The following is a 12,722-nucleotide window of genomic DNA, read 5'->3' as shown; positions in this document are numbered from 1 at the left end:
CTAGCCTATAGAGTGGCGTTGCCACCAGCGCTTTCTGGAGTTCACAATGTGTTCCATATTTCAATGCTGCGGAAGTACATGTCGAATCCGTCACATGTGCTTAATTATGAACCACTCCAACTAACTCCAAACATGACCTATGAGGAAAGACCTGTCCAGATCTTAGCAAGGCAAGAAAGAAGATTGCGAAACAAAGTCATTCCAATGGTCAAGGTCAAGTGGCTGAATCACTCGGAAGAGAAAGCTACTTGGGAAACCGAGAGGGACTTGAAAAGTCGCTATCCTGATCTATTCGGTAAGTTCTAATTTCGAGGACGAAATTTTATTTAAGGGGGGGGAGGAGTTGTAAGGTCCAAAATTAAGACGACGTAATCTAACTGCATGCAAATATAGGAAATAATGGAAAATGAGTAATTAACTGATTTTAATTGCTATTTGATTATGTGACATACATGCTTACATGTTAAATATGATTTTATAATTATTATCATGCATAAAATTGCGTTTTAAGGGATATTCAAGTTGCGATCGAGGAACAAAGACCGATGGCTGAAAAATAGAAAATGTTTTTATTAAATAATTGTTTTTAATATGATTGTGGTTTTTTTTATTATTTTTGAAAATATGGGGTTTTGAGGTGATTTTATACGCCGGGACGTAAATTTTATCGGTGTTGGTTTTTCAAAAAAATACGAGCTTTTTGGCAACCCGGCTATTTAATTCACAAATTTATTTAAACAAAAACTTTGTTTATATTTTATTAAATCCTAATTAAAACTAATGGGCTTAATTTAAAGGCTTGATAGGCCTAAAGCCTAGTTAATAATTTAATTAGTGTAATTAATATATTTAAATCACCAAAACACTACTCAAGCTAGACATTCTCACGGCCACACTTTTTAAAAATCTGAAAACTCTTTCTCAAAGCTCACGGCACACACAACACACTTTGGGAAAGGAAAGTTAGAAGGGCAAGGGAGATTCAAGCCTAGGTTGCGTCCCGTTCTTCATCGTCAACGGATTTTCGTGCGTATATAACGCAAAGGCACACCATACATCTCCTTTTCTCATCCATCATATCATATTATTGTTTATATATTGTACGCATGAAGAACATGAACCCACTTTTCTGTATTTTCGAAATAGTGCAAATAGGAGATTCAAATTCATGATTTTGCATCCAATAAATTGTTCATGCATAAAAGATGGCTGCCATGATAGTAAGTGATTATCAAGCAAAGATTTTATGTGTATTAGAGTCTCACACAACCCCCAAACTCACGGCAGAAGCATGGGAACAAGCAAACCCGTGAGTTGCTGTCAAGCGATGAGGGGTCGGGTTTCATGTACAAGGGGTAGGGCTGGCCTCGGCTTGGGTTTAGAGCTGGCTAGGGGCTTGGTTAAGTCTAGGGTAGAGTCTTAGCCAAGCTAGGACTCGGGTTTGAGGGCTGGGAGGAGTCCTGATACACGAGGACTCCTACCCGAGAGCAAACTTAGTTTCTGCGCGTGGGGTGCGCAGCTTGCTGGGAGGGGAGGGCTCGGTCCGAGGCTCAGGGGCTGGGCTAGGGTGAGTCCTAAGGGTCTTAGGGAAGTGCACGGGTGGTTGGTTCAAGTGCTGGGCTCGTTGGTAAGGGTTGGGAAGAAAATCAAAGAGTCCTACCACACTAGGAGTTCTCGGCCAGAATAGGGGTGACTTGGAGTGGCTCGTTTTGGGGTTTGGCTTGGGTTTCATAGTGGTCTAAGGGTCCAGTAGGGTACATTAGGATGTTGGTCAAGTGTTGGATCAATATGGTTTGGGGGTAAATCGTGAAAATCGAAAGTTGGCTCGGGGTCGAAGTTTAGGTGTCAAAATAGGGTTTTTAACTAATTAAAATTGAAAAACGGCTCACGAGGGTCGAGTCGTGGTTTGTAAGGGCTAAAATAATATAAAAAGACTAAATTACGAATATATGAATTTTATACTAAGGTTTGGTTTAATTCGGGACTAAAACGCAGTAATACGTCTTATTTAAAGATTAATTTAAAAGTTCTCGATTTAAGCCAAATAAAAATATGGAAAAATTGATGTAATCTTAAATAATTATTTGGGACATGTTAGAGCCAATGAATTCAAGGAAAAGTCAAAAACGGGGAATTTTACGTCCAGGGGTAAAACGGTCTTTTTACACCTAAAAATTAGTAAACGTCATGGCAGTCACTTGGATGCTGTTTTATGTGCTAATATGATTATTTCCTATAGTTATGGATTTTTATGGAATTTTTATGTTAAAATGATATTTTAAATGTTTATGGGATTTTATATGTTAAATTATGATTTTTAAATGTCTAAGAAATTTTTATGATTTAAGGAAGACATTTAAAAGACATGTGGCATGCTTGGTTTCAAAAACAAAATGTTATATTATGCATGATTTTATAAAGTGATGAGAATGTTAAATGTTGAAGGAAGTGAAGTAATTGTGACTAATTCGTTAATGTTGGAGATATCGTGAGGGTGACGGTCCCAGTGGGAGCCCGACGATCGTATTTTCATTATTACGAATATGTGGTAACGGTAAGCATGGGAATATTGTGAGGGGAAAAGGCCCCAGAGGGAACCCATTTATTGGAAAAGGCCCCCGAGGGAACCTCGACGATCGTATTTCTATTCGATTAGGATAGGCCAGGGCCCAGTTGACCGGTGAGAGTGTTGCTGGTGTCTCCCGCCGCCCAGTACTGCGGTTTCATGTAGATGGATCCATCGATTTTTCATGTTCATCTCATGTCAGGAAAGTCACAATTAACTATCTGAATTCAACAAAGGAAAAGGAAAAGAAAAAAATGTTTATGATCATGAAAAATGTTTATGTTATGCCATGTCGAGGAAAAAGGAAAAGGTTAAGGTTTATGTGATGCTTGTCATGAAAATTTTTATGCTTAAAGTTGATGCATCATTTTGAAAATGTTTCTATTTAAAGTTCATGCATCATAAAATGTTTACGAAAATGTTCATGTTTGAAGTTTATGCATCTTCATGAAAACGATATTTTAAGTACAAATATTTTTCACTGTTATATGTTGATTGTATTACGTATTACTTGCTATAAAGATGATGGTGTGTTGAGTCTTTAGACTCACTAGGTGTGATGGATGCAGGTGAGTTTGAGGGAGGTCTTGACGGGTGATTTGACTGAACTGAAGGTGCACACATCCCGAGGACCAGCGCTTCTATTTTTTCGCATTTACGACTTATGACTCATGATTTATGTTAAATACTTTAAGACTATTTATTTATGCTTTTTGAGGGATTTTTGAGAGGTTTAGTATGGGCTATACTTTTCAAACTTATTGCTTTTTAGGGTTGGTAAAACAGTTGACGATTTCATTTTATGACTATTGCACTTGATTTTTAAAATGCTAGTTGGTTGAGATTTTATTTTAAAGGGTAAAATATTTTATAAAATTTTTTTCATGTGTTATGTGTCATGGCGAAAAATTGAGTGTTAAAAAAAATTCTAGTACTTTTAAAGCAATAAAAAGGGCAGACGTTTCAAAAACAATCATTTTACACCTGAAAGATGTTAGGCGTCCTGGCAGTGCCCTGAATGCTGTAAAAGATGTTAATGTGATTATTTTAAATGTTTATGGAAATTTATGATGAAACATTAACAGTAAAAGATATGTTGCATGCTTGGTTTAAAAGAAAAATGATTATTTTATGCATGAATTTAATAAAGTGATGAAAATATGAAATGTTGAAGGAACGGAAGTAATTGTGACTAATACGATGATACGATGATACAATGATACGATAATACGTAAGGCCAATGCTCAGTTGACGGGTGAGAGTGTCGCTGATGTCCCTGCCGCCCAGCACTATTGTTACATGTAGATGGATCCATCGGCCTTTAATACGAATACGAAAGTCACATTTAACGATCTGAATTCAACGAAAAGGAAAACGTAGACGTATATGATGATGTGGAATATGTTGATGATGATATGAAAATGTTTAAGTTTATGCATGTTCATGAAAAGCTATTTTAAGTAAAAGTTTTTCACTGTTGCATGTGGATGATGTTTACTTGTTATCATTGTTAAGGTTTGCTGAGTCTATAGATTCACTAGGTGTGATCGATGCAGGTGAGCATGATGTTGAAGTTAATGAGGGACTTGATGGTTGATCTTACTGGACTGAATGTGCACATAACCCGAGGACCAGCGCTAGTTTTTCCGCACTTATGATTTTAGGTTTTTGTTAAAGATTTTTACGACTTTTAATATGATTGATTTTTAGTGGTTTTTGAGAGGTTGGTAGTGTTAGTATATTTTGAAATATTGATAGTTTAGGTTTGGCAAAACGATTGACTATTTCATGTTTTGAATTCTTTTTTTGAGTTTCAAATGTAGTTGGTTGTTTTGGTTTAAAATGGTGTCAAAATATTTTTTATATATATGTATCAGTCGAATTAGGAGTAGAAAAAAAAATTCTAGTACATTTCAAAGATAAAAGAGTAGTGGACATTTCAGTTGGTATCAGAGCAATGTTCTTGCAAAGGGTTGTGTCACCGCCAGTTCCAGAAAGCTCAGCCAACAAGCCTCAAATCTGTAAGTTTAAATGTTTTAAATATTTTTAATATTATCACATGCATGTTTATAAGATCTGTACGTTTAAGCTACATGTGTAAACACATTTTGAAATGAAACGACATTCATTTTTAAAGTTTGCATGATAAAGGATTTTTATGATTAAACCTGCATCATTGCATGATTTTTTTAAGGTAAATGATTAGATGCTTAAGAATTTTTAGGCATATTACGATATAAAATAAGAAATTATATGATTTTCATGCATGTTGGCTTTGTGGTGGAATTGGACATGTTTAAGAATTTGGTTAATGGACTTTAGGAAAGGTTGAAAATGTTTGGACTATATGGATTTGGGTTTTAGTACTGATGTTATACTTTTGGGGTCATAAGTTAATCGTGAAGATTATGAACGCTTTTGGGACATGTAGGTTTTTTAAGAAAAATACTGAAGATGTGTGGTTATTAGTTGAGTTAATTTTGAGACTTTCACATAAAGAATGATGATTCGAAGACTGCGACGATACTTAGAACTATAAATTGGGTAATTTGAGATTTTTAGGTTTTGATGAAAATGTAAGATATGTTATGAGAATTGATTTTGTGTTTAATAAGTTTAAGATTATTGAACTTTATGTTAAGGGAAACATATAAAACTAAATTAGGAATGCCAAGAACTTATGGGTTAATTGTGAAATTTTTGAAATTTGAGACCAATTGGATAATTTTCGAGGAAATTAAGAATTAATTTTGCAATTATTAAGGAATCTGGGGACTAGTTTTGCAATAAGTGAGAATTGAATGGTTTAAATGATAGGAATTTTCGATGATTTAAGCTTGAAGAAATATTTAGAACCTTGAAATATATTGATTATAATGTTATAAGGAATGGTAATCAAGGGCATTGAGGACCGCTTAAGTTTTCAAGATTTTTATGCATGTTAAATTCCTTTACTCTGATTTTCATGAAATTATTTCACGTTATTTAAACAAGTACTTGGTGGAAGCTCTTTTACATTTCAAATATTTAGAAAATCATTTTATTGTATTTCATTTTGAGAGATTATTATTTATTAAAGAAAAAAATTTTATTTTCCGCAAATTCTAAGTAGTTTTAAAGTTACGGTACGTTGCAGCTGGTGTGGGCCATTGTGAGATTCATAGGGTGTAGTGGTCGTGTTCGTCCCTGGAAGGCTGATGCGGCACGTAATGCGTTTGGAGTGCCGAAGTTCGTGGAGTCCAGAGCTTAGGGCATCGGGTCTGAGTCCCAATGGGGACTGATCACGGGCTTAGATAGAGTCTAAGGAAGAGGTCTAGGTCCTGGTCAGATTCGTTTCGAGCCGTGGTCCGTTTGGAGTAGTCAAATGTCCAAACGTGTCAAATAGAGACGAGATAGGCCTAGGTTAAATTTCTTAGTCTTGCTTTGGTTTTTGGCCTTGGATTGGGGATTTTCAGTAGCTTATATTGAGTCATAAGAAGTGACTAATTGTCTGGTCTCAGGTTGGTTAGAGTCGGAAGGGTAGTTTAGTCATTTGTTTGCCCCAAAACGCAAAAACGGGGTAAAATTTTTTTTGAAACCTAGGTCCTAAGATGAAATTTCCATAAATTTTTTGGATATTTTTAGTATTTTTAAAATTTTGGTATCGAGTCATTTTCATTAAGTCAAAATCCAGTGTCGTTCCGGTACATGTTGTGTCGTATCGAGTTCGATCGGTTCGAGGAAAGTCGAGGGCGGTTTGCAACTTCCTAAAATGATTCCATGTCAGATATATGTTTTTTTATAAGTTTTAATGTATTTGCATATTTCTTGCCATTTTTAGAAGTTTCCACATATATGCATATTGTATGCTATTTTTAGCAGCTACGACGCAAAAATATGTTTTAATCCATTTCAATAGATGTAAAGAATACAATGGTTATACATGTTTTTAGATATGATATTATAAAAAAAATATTTTTGAAGAATGTGAATTGATCGTGACTTAAACGTAGTAAGAAATCCTTTGAAAATAGGAAAGTTGATCTTGCAATGAAAATGGGTGAATCAATGATAACAGGGGCAGGAATCTCATTAATAATGAAACCATTGAAGAAGTTAACTGTGAAGTTATTTTAAGTTAGTCGGTGAGATCGTCGAAGAAGTGCACGTTGAACCCAGCGGCCTACTACTATGGTTAATATATTGATAAATTGGCTTTATGTTGTCACTACCGATGATCAGATTTCACTTAAAAGTATCATTTTATGGAAAAGTTTATGTTTATGCATGATTTAGAAAATTGCATATTTTTGGAAGTTATGTGATTGCATGACAAATCTATTTTTAGTAAAAGTATTTTTACTCATGTGTTTGTGTTGGAATATTAAATGTTTGCAATTTTGATTTTGATGTTAACCAAATTTGTTATTTTGTTTCTAACGATTACGCAAGTGCGCTGAAATTTGAACTGATCAGGATTCGAAATGATCAGTTATCGAGCCAAAACTGAAGATATCGAGACGCAAAACTGAAAGCGCAACTGATTGCCCAAACTGAATCAGTTCAATTGATATATCAAAGACCAGTTCAACTGACTGTCCAGCTGATAGGTGGTTCAGTAGAAGAACTTCAGAAGCCTGACCAGCTGATGAAGAGCTCAACTGATGAATAGCTCAGCTGACCAATTCAACTGAATCGGTGAAATCAGTTTAGCTGACGAGCTAACTGATTTCACCATACCAGTTCAAGATCAGTTCAACTGACCATTTCATAACATCATTTAGGAGCCGACCAGTTTTCAGAACTTGACAAGCTTATCTAAGTGGAATCCGGCTATGCACAACGGTATAAAAGCAATTGTACGATAAAACTACAATAGTGAACGTTGCAGCAAAGCATAAAGCCAAGAACGAATTCAAACTGCAACAAATATATTTGATGTGTCTTGGTGTACGGTCACATTGCCTCTGTAAATACTAGATCAAGACCTTTAACAAACAAGTGTGTGAAAATCAGAAAAGAAGAGAAAAATAGTGCATGTCAACTGCTTAGTCTAGAAGCAAAATTCTCAGCGTGTGAGAACACTTTCGTGTTGTATTCGTAGATCAGTTCTCACACACTCACACACAATCACTCACACATACAGAGAGTAGAGCTTATTGATAATGAAATGTCTATTGTTTAAAATGCTACTAATAATTTTTTTTATCATTTTTCAAAAATCATAAATCATGAATGCATGCAATACTGCTGAAAATTTTCATTATAAAATAGTAGCCATCAACAAACAGGTAAAAATACTATAGTTTTAAAAATAGACAAATCGTCAACTCTAGGCATGAGTTTTTTTTAAACATCCTGATAACCAATAACGTAATAATATTAATGAGTAAAAATATTAATATCCTCTCTTATCTCAAAACATGATGTGCGGAAGAAAAAATGTCCTCGGGCTCACGTGCGCACATCCAATTCCATCTACTCAGTATTCGGCACCTCCAACCTCATGATAAAAATGCTCACCTGCATCATTCACACCTAGTGAGTTTAAAGACTAAATACACCTGTAACGTTAATAGCAAGTACATATACATAACATGCAACAGTGAACAGTACCGTACTGAAAATACATTTCATGAACTTAAACATTTCATATCATGGCATAGCGTGTCAAAAACATCACATCATATCATCATATGCCTATAAATTTTCTTTTATTGAGTTCAGTTCATTAGTCGTGACTTTCGTACCGGCTCTATCATATCAGCTCTATTCGATGGAGCAATCTACGTATAACCATGGTACCCGGCGACTGTCGGACATCAGCGATAGTATTATCCATCAACTGTACCTATGCCTCATCATCATCGTATACATATATCGTCAGTTACAACCAAGTCTGATTCTTCAAAAGCATCATCATTTTCATCACTTATCAAAATCATGCATATACGTAATTTTTCCTTAAAACCAAGCAGACAACGTATTTTTCATAATTCATTAAAATCATGCTCATGATACAAAAAAATTTAAATAAAACATGTCAAATTGTTCTCGGGGTTTTTCTTGAACTAAAATCTCGACTCAGGTGTAAAATGACCATTTTGCCCATAGAAACCTAAATTTACCATTTTACCCCTAGAGCTCAAAATTTCGACCCAAAGCCTACCAAACTCCTCAAAACACCTCAAAACATATTAATAAGCCTTTTTTAGACGTAAACTTGATCTCGTTTCAAAACTTAAACGATTTGTTTAAAACTTAGACTAGGTCCCGGTTTTAACCCAAATCAATCTGAAACTTAACCAAAATATTCCCAACTTTTTACCAAACCTTATGCACATCCTACCAGCCCTTAAACCATCTAGACCCGTACACTAAGCCCATCGAACAGCCCCTGCAAGTTGCTGGATTTTCGACTCTTGCTAATACTCAACGCTAGTCGCACCCAACTCATGATTTATCAACCCTAGGCCTAACCCTCGAGGACCAGCCTTGGTCCAGCTCTTCTAGTGTACCTTAGGACCCTACTGGATAGACCTAAGCACAGCCCTCAGCCCCATGCACGCACACTCCTCAATCCATCAAGAAATCTCTCGGTCTAGCCACCTTCGACTCATATCGGTTCCTAACCTATAAATCTCCCTTCCACCCGAGACCAGCCTTGTATGGAACTCCCCTATGCCTCGGTTGGACCCTCATGGACCGCACGATGTCCTGGTTCAGCCCTCGCTCGGTCGGGCCTACCATCCTTCTTCACAAAACCAACCCATAACCCTAGTCGCCTAAGGGAAACGTTCGGCCATCCCTCAAACCATGTACAACCCGAGACTCCAGCATCATGACACATTAGTTTGCAGCATACACGTCCCTTAAACGACCTAGCTACAACAGCCCTTGCATCAAACACAAAGGAAAGTTGAATATGAGTCAAGAAAATGCATGTTTCATGTCAAACCTTTGCAAATATGGCACCACATGATAAATAAAAGAAATTTTCGTGCAATGATGACAAAAAGAGATACAAGGCATGCCTTAGCGTATAAAGCTCGAAAACTTGAAGATACGCGCATAGGGCTTGCATCGGAGAGACGGAGATGAGTTTTTCTTGAAACCTACGGAGGATTACGAAGGAAGCTGCTGGTTTTTCTTTTGAAAAGCTGCTGAATGAGAGGGAGGGGCAGCCATCTTGGGGGATTAGGTTTAGGGTTTTGTTGGGTAGTGTTTAAGTTAAATAAACATGCACTATTGGGCCCTTAATTAAAATAAAGGGTTTTGGGCCCATTAAGCACTAAAATAAACCCAACAATCCCAATTACACTCCTAAAAATTATTTCGTTTTGGTACGTTTTTGAAAATAATGCTCGAACCCTCAAAAAGTCATCTGAATCATTAAAAATTGCGTACCGATAAAAATATAAACCGACAAGTATAAATACCCAAGCAAGGCCCATTTTAAAAAACATACTTAAAAACACCTCATATTAAATCATTAAAAATAATTATTCAATAGAAATATTTTTCCTGATTATCTCTGGTCTCCGTTACTCGTTCGAGTGTGAAATGTAATTTAAAACCTTAATGCATGAAACTTTAATAACCCATGCATTAAAACACATAATGATGCAATAAACATATATTTAATCCATTAAAACAACCTAATAAATTAAACAAAAAATTGATAACTTGTATGTATGTGGTTTGCGTGGACCGTCAAATTTTCGGGATGTTACATATAAGTTGAGTGAGTCTTGCACAAAGACGTTAAACTTGTGTATGTAGTCTTGGACACGTAGACGTTAAACAAGTGTTGGCTGGAAGGTGCTGTCTTCAGTCTAGACTAGGAGTTCAGTTAGGGAGTGGTGTAAGTCATAAGCTGAGTGTGTTTGTACAAGGTGTTGTATAAATCAAAGTTTTCTAGTGGATCTTATCCAAGGTGGTAGAAGGATGACGTAGGAGCAATTGATGTCTCCGAACATTCATAAATATATCTTGTGTACTTAACTGCTTAACTATTATTTTCAAACTGATTTGATCAGTTCTAACTGTTATCAGTTCAGTTCTCACCATAATTGAACTGATATATGCAAGAATTGATCCCCCTTATATCAGATAATCAGTTTACACAAGTTAAAAGCTTTAAACTGATTAGCTTCCTTAACAAATGATTATTTCGAATATTTTTCGATTGGTTTAAAACCAAACACGATCTAATTCATCGATTTTACATTCTTAGAAAATGAGCTATTGCAGCTCATTGGGAATATTGTGTTTGAAAAACCCTCATAGGTGCCTAGAACCGATCTATCAATTGGTATTAGAGCTAGCTGTTCTAAGAAGGACATTTGAAAGCTGATATTTAAAATATGTTTCAACATGTTAATTAAAATGGATTTCAAAATCTTCTTAAAAATATTATATGAGCTTATCGTGGGAAAAGAGAAGATTGTTGGATCTGCAACTAACATTGTAGCCGCTTCTCTTAACTCCAGATTTTGTTGTTTTAGCAACTTGCAGGGTTTTGAGTTCAAACTGACAGCAAAACAGCTAAATTGATCGGTGGACAAGATTTCAGTTTCTAGCCTACCATTTCAGCTGATCAACAGACGAAGCCTAGCTAAGTTGAAATGTTGGATGGTTAGGAGCTTAATCATCAACAATATACTATCGCTTCATTGTCATATCAGATGAAAATAGATGATCAATGCGGTTCAACTTTAGTTGAGTTTTGTTTGAGTCAACTCGATCAGTTAGCCAGCACAAAGATCATGTCCAAGGCAAATTAGCTGCTCTTCTGGCAAAAAGAGACTCAAGATCATTGCAGCATTTCAAAACATTCAAGGCAACCAGTTATTTGTATATTCAGTTATATTATGCATAAACTGACTGATATTTGAAGTTGTTTTAAAATCTGTCATTGTAGTAGCAATTCCTTTACACATGATGGTGTGCTTAAATGTATTATACAAGCGACACTTATTTTATTAAATAAAAATCATATTTATCCAGTTGGTTTGAATGCAACTGAACTGATACTTCCAGTTAATGTGTTGCCTAAACTGCTTGAATATTAAATGTTGCTAAAAAATCTTTTTAAATCGCGTAAATGATTATATTTTTAAGGGGGAGTCTTTAATTCAGTTCTTGAGGGGGGCTTTTCTTTAAAAAAAACTATTTTTAAATATGATATCCCTCGAACAGAAAATTTTTTAATTAAATTATTTTGATTATCACAAAAAGGAAGAATCAGTTAAATTTTAAAATTTTAAATTGCTTTACTAGCTCAAGTTTTGTGTTCATAAAAAAGGGAATATTATTGGAACATTTCATGTTCGCAATCCTTATTTTTATGTTAACAAAACTTGATATTTTGTTTCTATTGATTTTCCCTAAGTGCACATAAATTGGAACTGATCAGGATTCGAACTGAAAAGTTATCGAGTCAAAACTGAAGCTATTGAGACGCAAAACTGAAAGCGCCAACTGATTGCCGAAACTGAATCAGTTCAACTGATATATCAAAGACTAGTTCAACTGATTGTCCAGCTGATAGGTGGTTCAGCAGAAGACCTTCAGAAGCCCGGCCAGCTGATGAAGAGCTCAACTGATGAAGAGCCCAGCAGACCAGTTCAATTGAATCAGTAAATCAGTTCAGCTGACGAGCCAACTGATTTCACCACACCAGTTCAACTGACTAGTTCATAATATCGGTTATGAGCCAACTAGTTTGCAGAACACGACAAACTTATCTAAGTGAAATCCAGCTCTGAACAACGATATAAAAGCAATTGTACGATCAAAATACAATATTGAACGTTGCAGCAGAGCTTAAAGCCAAGAAAGAATTCAAACTGCAATGAACACATTTGATGAGTCTTGTTGTACGGTCACAGTGCCTCTATAATTACAAGATCAAGACCATCAACAAACAAGTGTGTGAAGAACGGAAAAGAAGAGAAAAATAGGGCATGCCAACTTCTTAGTGTAGAAGCAAAATTCTCAGTGTGTGAGAACACTTTCGTGTTCTATTCATAGATCAGTTCTCATACACTCACACAGAATCACTCACACATACAAAGAGTAGTTCTTAATGATAAGTTGAGTGAGTCTTGCACAAAGACGTTAAACTTGTGTATGTAGTCTTTGACACATAGACGTTAAACAAGTGTTGGTTGGA

The sequence above is a fragment of the Primulina tabacum genome, chromosome 14, assembly GCF_025594145.1.
Source record: "Primulina tabacum isolate GXHZ01 chromosome 14, ASM2559414v2, whole genome shotgun sequence".
Taxonomy (NCBI): Eukaryota; Viridiplantae; Streptophyta; class Magnoliopsida; order Lamiales; family Gesneriaceae; genus Primulina; species Primulina tabacum.
The sequence above is the reverse complement of the archived record's forward strand: the minus strand, read 5'-3'. Positions refer to the sequence as shown.